The sequence below is a fragment of the Rhinolophus ferrumequinum genome, chromosome 23, assembly GCF_004115265.2.
Source record: "Rhinolophus ferrumequinum isolate MPI-CBG mRhiFer1 chromosome 23, mRhiFer1_v1.p, whole genome shotgun sequence".
NCBI classification, from domain to species: domain Eukaryota; kingdom Metazoa; phylum Chordata; class Mammalia; order Chiroptera; family Rhinolophidae; genus Rhinolophus; species Rhinolophus ferrumequinum.
The window spans coordinates 22,735,636-22,749,780 of NC_046306.1; the positions used below are offsets into that span (position 1 = coordinate 22,735,636).

General features: G+C 40.7%; 1 protein-coding gene and 1 pseudogene across 6 annotated transcripts in view; one reads left to right on the forward strand and one right to left on the reverse strand.

Annotated features, from left to right (window-relative positions):
* TPX2 (TPX2 microtubule nucleation factor) overlaps window positions 1-14,145 on the reverse strand; it is a 51,684-nt gene extending 37,539 nt beyond the window's left edge. For 4 of the 6 annotated variants that reach the window (XM_033095241.1, XM_033095239.1, XM_033095243.1 and 1 more), the window contains exons 1-2: window positions 14,010-14,145; window positions 11,087-11,180 (exon numbers count right to left, since the gene is read on the reverse strand). The gene's annotated coding sequence lies outside the window, so the exon portion shown is untranslated. Of the gene's footprint in view, window positions 1-11,086; window positions 11,181-13,758; window positions 13,889-14,009 lie in introns of those variants that run through there. The other 2 variants (XM_033095242.1, XM_033095240.1) reach the window with 2 other exon arrangements.
* On the forward strand, window positions 9,731-10,700 carry LOC117016287 (eukaryotic translation initiation factor 3 subunit F-like; annotated as a pseudogene).

The window sequence follows — 14,145 nt, forward strand, 5'->3', positions numbered from 1 at the left end:
GGCCCGGTGGCTTAGGTGGTTGGAGCACTGGGCTCGTGATCCTAACGCCAAGGTTGCCGGTTCGATTCCCACATGGGCCAGTGAGCTGCACCCTCTACAGCTAAGATTGTGAACAACAACTCTCTCTGGAGCTGGGCTGCCGTGAGGGGCTGAGTGCTGCCGTGGGGTGCCATGGGCTACTGTGTGCTGCCATGAGCGGCCAGTAGCCAGCGTGAGTGGCCGGCAGCTATTGTGAGCTGCCGTGAGCTGCTGTGAGCAGCCGACCAGTGACAGACTGCCTCAGCATGGGGGGGACACAACTCATAATACCAGCATGGGCCAGGGAGCTGTGTCCTACACAACTAGACTGAGAAACAATGGCTTGAAAGCTTGAAATGGAGTGGGGGGGGAGGTGGAAGAAGGGGAAACAAATTGCAATACTCAATATATATATACCCATAACAAAAGATGCACACAAGTCACATTTGACATCTGCAATTATAAGAGGTGCTCAAAGTGGTTACCATCAACGTAATTTTAATATAGTTTTTTTCTGTTCTTAAAATGTGTATACATATTTTTGGCACCCTCTGTATAGCAATTTGTTAAAATAGGATCATTGACGTTTTGCATCTGCTTCACATATTGTAAGCATTTTCCATGTCGATGAATAACGACGTCCCATCAGTTGATGGCTGTACTATAATTTACTTTTGCCTTATTTCTAGGCTTTTCCCAATATTTTCACTTTAAAGATACTACTAGAAGAATATCCTTGGAGCTGAATTTCTGTACATATCCATAATTCTTCCCTTAAGATACATTCTTAAAGATGGAATTGCTGGCTCTTGATATATACTGTGAAAACGTTCCTCAGAAGAGTAATACCCTCTGGCGTTACCAGAGAGGGGTGCCAGTTCCCCAAACTGTCACTGATTCTGGACACTAACGGCCATCACTGCTCATTTTCTCTGTGGTATTGTACCACTATACCTCTACTCTGAGAGAAATCACAAGATTAGTTACACCCAACCTCACTGCTAGCTGAGAGCTTTGGCCAGCATTTCATTAGCTTCTCTCAGTGGCCTGGGATAATTCGGAAGGTTTTCAGTGCCTCCGAAACATTTGTTCTAATACATATTTGGTTTACATAGTGACATCAATCTATGGTACCAGAGAATTTCGTCTTCCCATGGACTCCTATGAACTCACTGCAGTCATAACGCCCCAAGGGAGGTCCTTAGAGTAGAAATATGACATTTTGGAATAAGGAGGAATCATAGATAATGCCTAATATTTGCAGGTTATAGATAAGGATTAATTAATGCAAAAAGGGGCCCTCCAAGATCACACAACAATAACACTAATGATTATGGTAAAAACAGTTACCAAAGGTGCCAGATACCATAAAGTATTAAATATGTACTAGTTTAATACTCTTATCTCGTAAAACAGCAATTATTATCCCCATCCGAGAAGAGGAAGCTGAAGTTAAGAGAGATTAAATGACTTGTCCAATAGCACAGTTATGTAAAGGCAGAACTAGGTCTCAAACTGAGGCTCCCGACTTCAGTATAACATGCTTTCCACATTGCTCTGCCCTCTCACTCTGTGAATTAGAGAAACATGTTAATGTAAGTTTCTATTTTCATAGAAAATAGTACTATACTTCCAAATAGATCCATTCTCCATAGTCTTTTGCCCTGAATAGAAGATTCTTTATTATCCTTATTCTAAATTTTGCACTCTTCCCCATTTCTACTTTCAGAATTTAATTTAATTCAATAAGCTATTTGTTAGCAGTCCACTTATATTATGCACTTACTAAGGGCTATAACATGCAGGTTTGATGTCAAAGCTCCTTTCTTACTAATATTCAAGGATGAGACATTAAGTCTCATACAAAAAGTAGAAGATATAGTCTCAGACACAAAGGAATTTAAAATCTAGACAGTAGCTAAAGTCCTTTCACACTCAATAAATAAGATAGTATACAATATTTAAATTATACAGTATGAACTATAAGTATAAAGAGAATTAGAAATTAACATGGCTTAAATCAAGCCACAGCTAAATATTTTTCATTGAACAACATCAAAACAGTAGGAAGCAGTCCACTTCTTATTGCCTTTGTGGCGTTGGGAGGACTCGTTTCTACTGTTTCCTTGATTTGGATGTGTTCTGCAAAAGCCAGCTGCCCTAGAAAGAGAACAGAACTGGAAGCAGGGTGCATATTATTAACAAGGCTATGGTGGAAGTCCAGGAGAGACACAGTGGTAGTTTGGGCCAAGATATTGATCATGGAGAAGTGAACAGACATGAGATAAACTTTAAAGGTAACAGTGAGAAGATTCAATGGCGGACTGGATAAAGAAAAGAAGGAATTGGGGGTAAATCCTAGCATCTCTTGGGTTAGAAGTTGGATGGGTTATGGTGCTATTGACTGAGACAGAGAGGACAGAGAATGGGCTAAAATCAGTTCTGAATAGCACCTGTACCTTTTGAGAGGACTATCTCAAGTATCCACTGGATATCTAGTAGCTAATTGGAGAGATGTCTAGGTCAGACGTAACATTTTGATCTCCCAAGGTAATGTAGTCCAAGCAGTAATGACCCAAGTATGATTTTCAGCCCCAGCTCTTTTTCAGTTCTCAGACCCTGAGTCATTCCATTTTCTCCATACTGATTGCACAATCTGCTACTATGTGGCACATAGCCATGGGCAAAAAGTTAAAAGATGGGATCTATTTTCAAAGAGCTCAAGCTTTCCAAGGACATCAGGTATTGGGGAACTTAATACTGGTATGGGTGCCCTAGTAAAGACGTGGCCCTCTGCTCCTCCAGCAAATAAAGTCTCAAGGAGCTGCCACTATGGTTCTTTCTCAGTGTTGGTGGAATGCAGCCATTTTAATTTTAGCTCTATAGCTAAAAGAGCACTATTTTATCAAGATGAATTGGTAGGCCCTGACCAATTATTTCTAGAGACTGGCTGTTAGGCAATTCAAGTGTGAACTTGAATTTGATTATCCTGTTAGTCTCTGTGGAACTGTAACAGATTTTCTCTGATGGACTGCCATTCAATCCTGAACTTATACACCAAGGAATCCATTTCTGCTGAACTTCATCTGGATATGTATGGTTCTCAGCTCCTGTGTCGCACCTAACAGCACTGAACTGAGTAGTATCTTCGTCGTACCCCCCACCTACTCAACAATGGTTCTTGGCACAGGACAGACTGTGCGAGATGTGGCTATGCTCACTTCAGAGAACACTAGTCAACACCTTTTGATGGACTATGCAATTACGCACTTCCAAGGAATTTCACCCAGCCTTTCATCTATGAAATCTAGAAGCTTGTGCCCGTGGACATTCAGCAGCAACACAAAAGTAGCCCAGTTTAATGTCATGTGACATTTTATTTTTATATATTTACATGATTTTAATTAATTTTAATCTATTGTAATCCCCTTCGTGATGTCTTTGAGAGAGGCCGTTTGTGGTTTTGTCAATGTGGACACAAATCCATGAATAAAACATGACATACTTTGTTGTAAAAAAAAACCAAAAAACAGGAAGCACACTATAATGGAAGTCACCTCCTCGAATGCCACCTTCCAAGCTTAGAGTAGCCACAGGACAGTTCTGGCCAATGAGAAGGAGAAATCTGAGGGATTCACAGGAAAACTCTTACTTTCCCGGTGTAGCTACAGCCCTTGTTCCCGCCCTTTCCCTTCACCCTTCTTCCTGCCTTGAAGGTAGACGTAAGGCTCCAGTTATAGCAGCCATTGTGTACACGAGTGGATGGCCAAGAGCATAACAGACATTGACCCTGAGATCACTGAGCTACTGATCACTAATAAACAAATATCAGCAATCATTTACCTCCGGACAGTAATGCTCTTTTTGTATAAACCAGTAGAGTTACATTTTCTGTCTTATAGCCAAAAACAATCCCAACAAACAAAGAAGTACAGGATTCTAGCCCTGTCTCTGGCATTTACAAGATATAGCGCAGGTGCCAAAAAACTGTATACAAGTGGGCACTTTGGTCACCGTTGCTCAAGCAGTAGTTCGCTGTAATCAGAAGTATCTGGACGCTGATGGTAACCACTTTGAGCACCTCTTGTAATTGCAGAAGTCAAACATGACTTGTATTGATCTTTTGTTTTCAGTATATATTGAGTATTACAATTTTAATACAGTGTTCCTTTCTTAAAATGTATATACATTTTTTGGCACCATTTTTTTTGGCACTCTCTGCATATATGGCAATGGGCGAGTCACTCTACTTTTCTGCCTACCCACTTCCCACAAACATTTCGAGTGCTATGAAATATACTGCCAGAAGATATAATCATTGCCTTTTGACCTACTGATACCTTTGCTCTCCTTGACCACATTTCTATTCAAAAGACCCTTACTGAAAGATTTCCCAATGACTGACAGTGGCTAAAATTCCCCTTCTGCAAAGAGGAAGTCTTCCTATTCTTGTGAACAAGCATGCTGGAAGACATGGGAAAATCTTGGATTCCCATGATCTTAATGCCTAACCCAGGTCACTGGGAACACTTCCCAGGCAGGAATGTAACGAAGACAACTAAAGCTGGAGGAGGGAAGAGGCTGGAATGTAACTTGCAACAACCCCACTTAGCCTCCTAAAACCCAGGATTCCACCAAAGCATGCTGCTGAAAACCACCTGGAAAGTATTCAAATTTAACCCCTCACACCCCTTTTTCTTTTTTTAATTATGGAGTTACACTGCTAGCACTCTTTGGAGTGCAATTTGCATTTTTCTTTTTGAGAGCTCTTGCCAAATGTAGAAATTTATCTTACAGATATGTATTTATGCATAAGTATATGAAAGTACACTATGAAATTGTTCTTAAAAGTAAAAAAAAAAAATAGAAACCCAAATTTTACCAATAGGAGATTGGTTGAATCAACTATGGCACAAATGTATAATGAAATAGTAATTTTAACAATAGGAAATTCTACATATGTGATTATATGTACAGAATGAGCTCCAAGAGCTATTAAATGAGAAAAGGCAATGCAGAAGTGTGCGCTCCCATTCACGTTAAAAAAAGGAAAAGGGTAATATATACTCATATATACCTTTGCATATACATAAACTATTGTGGAAGGATACACAAAAGTGTTAACAGTACTTGGGTCTGAGAAGAAAACTGGGAGTTCTTGGTCAGGGGAAGACTTTTCACTATATGAACTTCTATATTCTTTAAATATGTTTTATTGTATAAATGTGTATCTTTTCAGTTTAAAAAAATAGTTAAGCAGTATTTATTTCCCCCTAAATCTATGTTTACAGTCTACAAGACACTGGGCTTTCTGGAATTTTTATTAAATAGTCTTAAATCTAGCAATAATTGTTAAACCTCTTGATTTTTGGAAATAATGCTTCCCATTTACACAGTCTATATACATTGGCTACTAACTCCACATTCTCTTTTGTAATGTTTCTGTATAAAAATAAAATGTTCCTAGTATGAACTTAATAAAATGGTATATAAAATTGAAAAAACAAGTTAAAAATAATAATAGCTATGAGTTACTGAGTACTTATGACATGCCAGGCACTGTTGACAGTGTTTTGCATGTATTAATTCACTAAATCCTCACAATAACCCTATGAAGTAGGTCCTGTTATTACCTTTCTTTTACAGAAGTGGAAAATGAGGCACAGAGAGATTACTACTAGCTCATGGTCACACAGCTAAGAAGTAGCAGGGCCAGAATTTGAACCCAGATAGGCCCTAAAGGATATGTCCTTATCCACTGCACCATCTACTACCTTTCATATTTATTTAAGGCTCCAGTTATAGTCATAGATATCTGTATAGGTCAATATCAATGGTCAAGGCACAAGAGACAAAACCACTTATAGGTAATAATAACTTCCAAACACTGAATGTCTACTACAGGCCAAGCACCTTAACGGGCACTTCACATCAATCATCTCACTTAAACTGAATTAACAATATAGAAGGTAGATATCATCATCATCATCACCATTTTACAAACAAGGAAACAAGCTCAGAGAAGCAAAGCTACTCCAAGATCACAAACTAGTGTAGCAGCGTTCATTTTAAGACCAGGTCTGTAGGATTCCAAAATCTGGGGTCCCTATAACAGTTTTCCTATAAATATCCCTTCAAAAATGAAGTAGGTGACCAAATCTTGCTAAACTGTTAGACAAAAAAAATAAACTCTGCTCTATACAAAACACTAAGCATCCCTGACAAGTTGTTCATAAAAAACACTGACAGATTAAAAGCCCTATTTTAAATATACCAGGAAAGCTGAGCTCAATCTTCCCCTAAAGTAAAACACAGCCCCTTAATGCCTTTTTCTAAGTTTGCACTCTTGCATATAAAGTTTTTACTATATACATTAGGTTGGTGGAAAAGTAATTGTGCTTTAAAAGGTTGAAAATAATTGCAAAAACTGCAATTACTTTTGCAGCAACCTAATACCATGGAAATTAGCCTGAGCCTCTAGGTGGATATTCTAAGTAAAGGAGACTATGGAGTGGCTCTTCAGCCTCAGGAGGAGGTGTGTCTTTTGATGTCACATTGAATTGGTGAGGGTTACAAGGCAAGGGGCTCAAACCTAAATATGCCCAATCTTTATTTAGTTGAAATTTTAAAACCCAAATACTATTTTTAACAGGACCCCTTTTCAAAAAAAGCTTCTTTTGGGCTGGCCCGGTGGCTCAGGAAGTTGGAGCTCCGTGCTCCTAACTCCGAAGGCTGCCGGTTCAATTCCCACATGGGCCAGTGGGCTCTCAACCACAAGGTTGCCGGTTCAACTCTTCGAGTCCCGCAAGGGATGGTGGGCAGCGCCCCCTGCAACTAAGGTTGCACACAGCACCTTGAGCTGAGCTGCCTCCCGGATGGCTCAGTTGGTTGGAGCGCGTCCTCTCAACCACAAGGTTGCCAGTTCGACTCCCACAAGGGATGGTGGGCTGCGCCCCCTGCAACTAACAACGGCAACTGGAACTGGAGCTGAGCTGCACACTCCACAACTAAGATTGAAAGGACAACAACTTGACTTGGAAAAAAGTCCTGGAAGTACACACTGTTCCCCAATAAAGTCCTGTTCCCCTTCCCCAATAAAATCTTAAAAAAAAAAAAAGCTCCTTTTGAACTATCTTTTGGTGTAGTATGGCCAACTCAGGAGACCATCCCCTCTTCCCCCAAAACGGGAACAAATAAGTAAATACATATCCATTGAGAAGCATGAGTCTCCTCAGTAAAGGTGACAGCACAAGTACATGAACAAAGCCAAAAGTAACTATGGGGTTATGCCAATTTCACCACACTGCCTCTCCCATAAATAATAAATATTAGGATGTAAAACCTTCAAAAATTAAAGAGCACAAGGCCTAGTGGGAAATAGAGCAGGCCAGGGTCAAAGCCAACTGTTTAAATGAGAGAACCTCACGCATGGTGGGAACTGGATGCCTTCCTGCACCCCTTAATCAAGATTGAATTTCTGTCAACAGGTCTCACTGGAAAAAAAAAAAAAAAAGGCATATGCGTCAACCACATTCCCCCAAACAAATTAAACTGCCAAGCAAGAGAATCAGCATCACATTTCAAAATTATCGGAATCTACCATAGCTTCAGACTCCTGCAAATCTAGAAACACTGTAAGTTAAAAAATAGCTCTTTCTGACCAATAATCCTACAATAGACATGAGGAAAACGCCTGTCCCCAACTAGTTAGGTTCCTTTTAAAAGCTGCCTATCAAGTACCATCCACCATATCATATAGCTATTTTTTGTTTCCAAAAAAAACAACAAAGGATAGATATAATCCCTTCCCTTAAGGAACTCACAGTTGAATGGAGAATACAATTGTGATACAGTGTGATCCCTGCTGTAATGGGGAATAAACCAAGGGCAACCAAGGATAAACGATGCAAGTGCAGAGAAGGGGAACAGAGTGAAGAAGGGTCAGAGCAGGCTTCCTGGGGAAACTGATACCCAAAAGATACAGTCAGACATGCAGAGCTCTATAGGCTAAGGATGAATGTTGACCTTTTCTAAGGGAAGAGACAAATGGAAAGGGCAAACAAATGTGAGTACACAATTGAGGAAGACTGCAAAAGAGGCAATGTAACCTATATCCACAGTCATCTGAAATCAACCTCCATCACCTCCTGTCTCTCTTCACTCTCAAACCAAAAATAACTAGCCTTGACAAGCTCTATAAATCAAAAGGTGCAGGTTCAGAGCGGGTGGGGGAAGTGGCAAAAGGGGTGCATTCTAAGGTTGAAATAGTGGGCTAGCAGCTCCTAAGAAAACCAAAGATTAGCGTGATAGATGTTCTCAATTGAGCACCTCACTCACTATCCAGCTTTCAAGCATCGTCCTGCCTATTTCTATTGAAGGAAAGATCATGAATTAAACAACTGGTCATTTAATAGAACAAACAGGGCAAGTCAAGACTTCATTTAGAAGTGCAGTTAGTTAAGATGGTCCCATCCCAGGCAGTGCCATTTCCCCAGGGACATCCTCTCCTACTTTCACAAGGGATAAGAGATCCTATTACAGTACTACAAGTTAAATAGTTATTTTCATCTTACTCAGGGATAAAACACCTACCTTTTTTTTTGGACATAAGGGATCAGCAAGAGTCAATAAATGGCAACATAATCCAGCGTGCAATTTTAACTGTTAATCAAAGTCACAAACTAAGTCTGAAGGAAGTTAATGGACTTTGTGTTTCCACATTTGTGTTTGCTAACTTCTATGTTGAAATCGGATCTGTTTACAGAAACAGATCTATGAAGCTTCCAAAATTGGGTCAATTTAAAATCCAATGACAATCCCTCACCGTCCACTCAGAAGTCAGCACAGGACACATGGACACTTGTTCTAACTCGTCACTGTCCAGAAACCTCAGGCAAATATATTTTCTATCATTTCTCTCCAAAACTTGTCATTTTCATGTCATCTCTCTGAAGAACTACAAAATTAGTTCTGCTTTATTTAATTTATTCATAGACTCTATAAACCATAATCCACTCTATACAACTAATAGGACCTGGATAGGAATCAATGACGCTGTTTACCTGTAGGCCAAATAATGACACAGATCTTTGTAGAATATTAAGAGGAAATCTTTGTGGAATGTCAGAGTCTTCTGATGTTCCAATAGTAAGAAGCTGCAAGTTTGTAAGCGTTGCTAGTAGGGCTACAGGTTACAATCCTCATCAAACCTCAGTCACTCAGTCTTGTAGAGATTTATATCCTTCAAAAGGTTTGGGAAGTAGACACACGCATCTAAAAAGGTGATTACCTATGAGGTGGCAGGGGGTGAGGTAGACAGTGACAGGGTAGGAAGATTTTTAACTACTGCAAATCTTTTTTATATAATTTTGATTTTTACACCGTGTGAATGTGTTACATATTTTTTAAAATATAAATTTGTGCCTATGTGAATAGACATAGTTAGCAGGTAAGTAAAGCAGCACAATTTTCTTGTGAGGCAATTTGGTGCTATGTACCAAAGTCTTAAAAACAAGCATGCTTTCCGACCAATGATTTCACTGGGTAAAATACTACAGTAGAACCATATGATGAAATACCACATAGCCATTAAAATTATGTTACACAAAATTCTAACGGCATGAAAAAATATTCATAACCTAAGTATTAAGTGAAAAAAATAATGGTTTTTAGTGCGTGATATTTTAAAACCAAATATAGCCCTCTCAATAAGATGGCCACACCAGCAGTACCTGCGAGTGCTTCCCCGGCCACTCTAGCCCTGGCCCAGGCTGCGGGCCCCGCCTCAGCCTCAGCCTCAGCCCCAACCTCAGCTCCAGTGCCAGCTCCATCCTCATCCCCAGACCGGGCGGCGGCAGCACAGACCCCAATAGTCACTGTCTGGTCCTGCTCTACCAGGCCCCTTCCCTGGCAACCATGTGATCCAGTTGCATCCTGTCATGTTGGCCTCCATCATGGACAGCTACGAGCGATGCAATGTGGGGCTTCCCGAGTTATCGGGACCCTGCTGGAACCACTGACAAGCACTCAGTGGAAGTCACCAATTGCTTGTCAGTGCCACACAATGAGTCAGAAGATGAGGTGGCTGTTGACATGGGATTTGCTAAGAACATGTATGAATTGCACAAGAAAGTCTCTCCCAGTGAGCTCATCCTGGGCTGGTACACTCAGGCCACGACATCATGGAGCACTCTGTGCTGATCGACAAGTACTACAGCTGGGAAACCCTCAACCCCGTTCACCTCACTGTGGACACGAGGCTCCAGAACAGCCACACGAGCATTAAGGCCTATGGCAGCACTGCACTGCGTGTCCTGAGGACCGTGGGGGTGATCAGAGTGAAATATGCGTATTACGACACTGAACGCATTGGAGTTGACGTGAGCGTGAACACCTGTTTTTGCCCCAACCAGGTGATTGGGCTCTCAAGTGTAGCCAGTGGCAGGGTCCTCAGCTCGCATTCAGGATGCCCTAAGCAGTGTTGCAGTACGCAGACGTACTGTCTGGAAAGGTGTCAGCTGACAATACTGTGGGCCACTTCTTGATGAGTCTGGTTAACCAGGTACCCAACGTAGTTCCAAGGACATCAAGACCATGCTCAACAGCAACATCAATGGTCTGTGATGGGGACCTACCTGGCCCATCTCACACAGTCACAGATTACCTCAATGAGAAACTTGTAACCTGGGAAGGGGCCCCAAACAGCACTCCTGCCATTCGGGAACCCAATCCTAGGACTCAGAATGGAGTGAAGTAGAAATGGCTTCTTGTGGTTTGAGTCACACTGAGTCTGTCAACTGCTTGTGATTCTAAATGAACATGGCTGAACTTTTGTAAAAAGAAAATATATATATACAGACACAGAAAAACATTGGAAAGGAATCTATCAAAATAGTAGCCATGGTTTATATGAGAAGTGGGATAATGGGTTATATTGTTTTATTTGCTTTTCCAATATTAAATAAATTTTCTTCCAAAACGTTACTTTATAAAGATACATTGAACTTGTTTAAACACTTTTGAAGATAATTTATTAATGTTCCCTTTATTCCTGTGGACATAACCTTACCTGTGGTTTAATGTCAGTCCAATCAAAGTTGCAATATACTCCTTCACCTCTTTTCTGAAATCTTGAAGTCTAGAAAGTACTTCTTTTAAAGAACCTGGAAGAAGCATAAAGATGATGAAACTCTGGTAAAGTATTTAGATACCCACTCTCTCAATAACATGGATTCCCTTGCAAATGCCAAACTTCTTAACAGATTGCTGTTTCATCAGTGCAAAAGTGTTCTTAACATTTTTTAGTGTACATTTGCTGTCTCCTGGTATCTTGTGATATTATGTACTTCCACTTTAAAGCAATCTTTCCAAAACCTGCAATTTAGGAACACTGACACAAAGAGGTGGTAGAGTGCACTTGTATCCTACTCAAACAAGACAGATAGTAGGCATGCTTAGAGTATGAACAAAAAATTTTGTTTTACTACCTTTTTTAATTTTAAAAAGTAGAAACACCATTTTAAAAAATTTTCCAAAGTTCCTACATACAATTTTATACCCTTCTCACTAATCTTTAATCTCCCCCAATCAAGTTTCTCTATGCAAACAAACAAAAGCAGACCCCCCCTCCCAGTTACCTATACACCTTTTTCAATTTTTCACAAAGTACCTTGGGCTGCTGATCTCTATGTCCCTCTCTCAAACCTGTGTCTAACCTATTCACAAACTTGCTTGGGCCATTCAATCTCCCTATAGTCAATTCTGCTTCCTACCTTTACGCATGGCAAAGAATATTAAGTGCGCCAAAGGGCATTTAAATCTCTCTTCCTCCCTTCTTCCCCAGCAATTCAAAAAGAATTAGGGAAGAAACCCAGGAAAGGCTGAAGAAAAAATATATAAGAGATATAGAAGAACTCTAAACCTCTCCTGGTTACCTAAATAAAAAATGAAGGACCTTCCCACATAATCCCATCTCCTGGAGAAGTTTAACTGCAACTGTAGGATAAAGTAACTTTATTAAGGTTAGAACATATAGACTTAAGCATAAGGCTGGCCAAAATATTAATAACCCTATTTTATTTACACAATTTGAAAGTTTAAACAAATTTACCAACCCAGCTGAATACATCCAGTTTTTCATACCTGCAATTTTGCAGTCAATTTAGATAATGCCCTCCTGCCTATCCAATTCAACAGATATTAAGCGGGTGATTTTTATGCACCAACACTGTTTCAGTTCCTGTCTCACCAAACTGCTTATCAAGAGCCAATGTGAGTCCCACCTGCTTCACAAAGCTACCCTTGCCTGTTTTAAGCCTCATTGATCTCCCTCTCCTCTAAATTGCCAGGGCATTTACAGTACAAAACAGTAAAGCACTCGGATGCTGTATCGTCTTGTTCTGATGGTCACTTGTCAATTTGAACCAGTCTTTTGTCCTCAAGCATACCAGAAAACTCTGAGAACATCATACACCTACCTGTACACCCACAGTATTTGACACTAACTTGAGCACACAGCACACCCTAAAAGTTCAATTAATTAGCTAAGCGAGCTGGGAGCCACAATTTTGATCCCAAGAGTGATAGCTTAATACTGAGCTGACACACCCAACAATGCTACTCCAAAACAACCAAGGGTGATACCGTGTTTCCCCGAAAATAAGACCTAGCCGGACAATCAGGTCTGATGCGTCTTTTGGAGCAAAAATTAATATAAGATCTGGTCTTATTTTACTATAAGACCAGGTATAATATAATATAATATAATACCAGGTCTTATTTTACTATAAGACCGAGTCTTATATAATAAATATAATATATATAATACCGAGTCTTATATATTAATTTTTGCGCCAAAAGACGCATTAGAGCTGATTGTCCAGGTAGGTCTTATTTTTGGGGAAACAAGGTATAGGGGTGGCCTCACTGGGGGTATAATACACTGAGGCCACAACACAAGAATATCCTTATGATGGCAGTAAATAGCTCGCTTTTGATATATGATGATGGTGAGACAAATTTTTAAAAAAGTCAACAGGATGTCAAAGACAAGGTAAGACTGAACCTGGATGCTGTCTTGTTCTAGACGGGGCTGATTTGGGGGAAGTCCTTGGTACTTAACTACTAGAAAATTGCGTATGAGAAAAAGAAACCATCTATGAAGAAAAAGGGGTGGGGGAAGGAATCCTACAGTATTATAGCCTGATTCACACTTCATTCCTCTCCAATCTATAAATGTTCTAGGACAAGAAATTAGAAAGGCAATTAATACCTGGTTATTTGATGCAAAGGGGGAGGACTGGGCAGATGTGGATAAAACAGAGTTAACTTAAAATCCCAAATAGACAACTTCAAGTGGAATTAAATTCTCCCTCAATTATGTTCTCACACCACCTCAATTACCTTTCTATCTTACGCAATAGTTTTAAAATATAGTTGCTTATGACCACATCTATTTTCCTCCACCAAATGCCACACTTCTTGAGGGCGGTGCTGCTGTTTCATCCATTTCTCCAAACTTATCTAGACTGTGGACTTCAGTTTCCTCCTCTATAAAGTGGAGTTAAGAACAGCACCTAATTCACTGGCTTGGTGCGAAAATTAAACGAGAAAATGCCCAGCCCATTACATGCTTATTTCATGTATGTGTGGTCAAACAAAAATTGTTACTATTACTACGGGCCTACAGTCTCTCAGAACTCCTTTTCCCCCCTTTTTCCCACGGCCAGTCTCCACATCTACCTGCAGACACAGCTTCCTAGGCTCGGTCCGGACAGACTTCCCGGAAAAAATCCTGTAACGAAGAGAAGGGCTGCCGGAAGCCTGGCTCCCACTCCGCCGGGCCAGGACCGCGCCCCACAACAAAAGCCTCAGAAGCCCGGGCATAGAGACATGGACCGCACTGGGGGCTTGGAGGCGACCACCAGCCGTTCGAAAATCAGGAAAAAGTCACTCCCGTGCCCAACTGCTCCCTTTTTCTCCCCATGGCTCACCTTGTCTCAGCGGTAACACCCGAGCGCCCGCAAGAACCGCCGCGGGATTCATTCAATACCGTTGAAAATTTGAACCCAGGCTCTCCAGTCGAATGCACCAATCAGAGTGCCGGAAACCCGCAATCCCAGCCTCCCG